This window comes from Camellia sinensis, chromosome 8 (genome assembly GCF_055761805.1).
Source record: "Camellia sinensis isolate YWXY chromosome 8, ASM5576180v1, whole genome shotgun sequence".
In the NCBI taxonomy this organism is placed as follows: Eukaryota; Viridiplantae; Streptophyta; class Magnoliopsida; order Ericales; family Theaceae; genus Camellia; species Camellia sinensis.
This window is the reverse complement of record NC_138968.1, coordinates 135,559,096-135,562,458: the sequence shown is the minus strand read 5'-3', so window position 1 is coordinate 135,562,458 and position 3,363 is coordinate 135,559,096. Positions and strand designations below refer to the sequence as shown.

The window sequence follows — 3,363 nt, the reverse complement described above, 5'->3', positions numbered from 1 at the left end:
AAAAGGAAAAAAAAGTGCACTTAAGGTATTCCTATATCTAAAAGTTCTCAACATCATAGTGTGCATTTCGCATCTCAATGTAAAATAAAATGTACAATCAACAGCATATAAAGTAAACTATCCCATAATGAATGGGCTCGACCAGCTAACTGTGGACAGATGGTTGAATAAAAGTTGTCTCGACACTCTAAATCTACAACTTCCTTTCCTCCACCACCAATCTGATAGAAGAACCGCAGAAACAGAACATAAAAAGGTTGAAGAATGAAGATATCAATATGCCGGTGCAATCTTACAAGCTTCTCCACTGAGCCAACCTGACAATTATCGGCCCCCTCCGGATAACATTTTGTCTGTATGGTCCTATATAGTGAAAACAACATATCACTAAATGTCACACAACCAATGAAGTAAACATTAAAAACCTTGCCTAGGAGAAAGAGCATAGAAAAGCCACAGAAAACAAATAAAATCAATATATGTATCAAATATTATTAAGGCTTCAGAGAAGAGAGGGTATTGCCATGTCCAAAGCATCTCTTGATCTGTCCCCAAGCATTAGAGTGACTGAGGTTCAGTTAAAGCCTCTGAAAAGGAGTGAGGATATCTCCTTAGATGCCTAATGCTGAGAAACTCCAGCAATGCTAGTCAAAATAGTTATCAAAAATCTCACTTTCTATTTTAGCTATCCACTTTTTCAATGTACACTCTGACAAGAATTTCTACTTTAAATACCTTCCTTTAAACTATTCTTTGTTCCATTCTTATTCTTTTTTCTTTTGTTTCAGATACAAATATATTTTTTAAATCGTCATATTTTTTCTTTCTTATTCACCCTTCTTTACAAAAATAGAAAGAGGAATAACAAAATCCAAACTCTTGACTGTTGAGGCTCAAAAGAACCCCTGACATTCCCAATTCCAGAAAAAGACAATTTCTTACACTGGCGATGATTGCCCCACTTTGTCACTCGTTAAATCATAATGAGCCATACTGTTTTGACTGAAGGTAGCTTTTCCTAGTGTAGGTAGGTGGTTAGGCTTCAAATGAATTACAGTTTGAGTCGTTAGTCTTCTATTGTAAGGGAGTTTGGCCAAGACTGTTTGGACATTAGTCCCTTTAAAATGGCTATAATATGCTAAAATGTGAATTGGATCTTAGTCTTCGACCTACTGTGAAAGATGACCCCAATTGTTCGAGTCTCAGTCTTGGCTGTTTGAGGCTCACCAATCTGGTGCTATAGTGGGTATATTTAACCATCCTTGGAGCAGAATATGTTCCACCTACCAATCTCTAGTTATTTTAGACACAGTGCAAACAAGTAAAAAAAGAAACAATATAAAAGTATATGAGAAGACCAAATTAAGACAACACAGATGCATTCTCTACTTTGTATGTCGAAATCAGACAGGTACATAAGAAGTAGAAAGTGGAAATGAAACTGAGTCTGTGCATTCTTCATAATTTGAAGCTTCTATCAAATGAAAAGAATGAAGACTCCGTGCACCTAAAGCACACAAAAGTCTTGCGATCTCAAACATGTTACAGTAACCAATAGATTAGAAAAGAGTAAGGCTCAACTAATGCACCATCACATTCTTTTAAAGAGGATATGGCTTGACAGGCCTACCGAAGTTTATTTATCAGATTCAACTATATGATTACCAAGCTCCCATGGGCCATCATCTTGATCATCCATCACCTCAATAATAACATATTTTGCAGCTGGATTGGTTGTCAATGACCTTGCCACCTTCTCTTCACCAAATTCACCCTCTTGTAGCTTTTGGTATCTAAGAATTGCAAAACCAAAAAAAAAAAAAAAAATTGAAAATGGACTCACATGGAATTATATGACTTTGGCATAATGCACACTAGAAGTATATGAATCAAAGCTAAAAGAGCCAATTTGACTTTCTAAAGTAGAATATCATAAAGTTGTATATTAACTTATTAGGAAGAACAAGCCAACAGTGTTAAGTGAGGAGCTAATCAACTAGAATTGCCAAGATGAATATCAATTTTCAATGTTCAAAAATACTGACAATCCTATAATAGCGCTTTAGGTGAAAATTATTCACCATCAACATAACAACTAACTACAAAAGAAATTTTACCCTTATATATTCTGGTCCGATAATTTGAATTAAATTTCAGCTGAACAAAACAGTTCTGTGTTCAAATTAAAATTGAATGATAGAGAATGCAGTGTTCAAATTAAATTTCATTTATTCTGTATTTAGGGCAAAACATAGCTCAGAATTGCGCTTCTCTCGTATCAAACTCGCGATTCTTCTACAAATCTGAGTTAGAAGTGCAGAATCACGCTTTTGAAGAAGAATCGTGAGCAAGTTGAATGATTCCTACTACTAAGAGTTTGAGAAATGTCAAATCTCTCAATTGCCTTTTTTTGTTGAGCTATGTTACCTAAAACATGAATCGTTCTGGTATATAGAACGGGAATGGGAACGTGGTATGCCACATGCTTTAAAATGTGGTACGAGAGGAGTAGACTTACATATATTACATTTAAAAATTTAAGATACTTCTAGAATAATTTTCTTTTAACTATTAGGTATCCAATAATTATTTATTTATTTTCATGTAGCAAATCATTCCTATGGAAATTATGACTCATTTTTTTTTATGTTTTTGTCTTGTCAAAACTTAACTCACCATAATTTTTTTTTGATAAATAAATTAACTTTATTGATGAAGCATTAAGATGATGCAAAGAATACAAAACTGCAAAGGAAACTACCAATTCCTAACCAATGATATCATCTAAAAATCTAACAAATCAAACAAATCAAAATCAATTTTCTCCTCCATCCAACTATACAAGACTGTAAGAAGACAACTCTCAAGCCATGAAACACTATGGTGGACCTCTTGAAAAGTTCGCCTGTTGCACTCCAACCAAACCAACCATATCAAACAGAAAGGCACCAATAACCACACTCGCCGCCAACATCAACCAACCCAAGCTCCACGCCAACTCCACAACATATCCACCACTCTTCGCGGTTGAACCCAAGCCATCCCAAAAAGAGAGCACATGAGTCCGCACAGACAACTAGCCACCGGACAATGCAAAAACAAATGATTCACCGACTCAACGTCAGTGCAACACATACAACACTGATTGACTAAAAAATGACAGCGTCACACCAGATTATCAATCATAAGATTCCGTCCTAAAGCCGCCATTCACATGAAGAAAACTACCTTAGAAGGAACCCTCGGGACCCAAATACTCCTCCAAGGAAAATCCCGCCTCACCTCCCCCACTAGGCTTCAGTAATAACACGAAACAGAGAAGCACACTTTAGTCCCCACAACATTCCACTCCAAAACATATTC

At 35.8% G+C, this 3,363-nt stretch overlaps 1 long non-coding RNA gene across 1 annotated transcript; it reads right to left on the bottom strand.

The window, feature by feature from the left end:
- LOC145797139 (uncharacterized) lies at nt 1–1,944 on the bottom strand. The gene is made up of 2 exons (XR_014338279.1): nt 1,631–1,944; nt 1–363 (listed from the first exon to the last, which is right to left on the bottom strand). It is a non-coding gene; the product is annotated as an uncharacterized LOC145797139 (long non-coding RNA).
- Between the last annotated feature and the right edge of the window lie 1,419 nt (nt 1,945–3,363).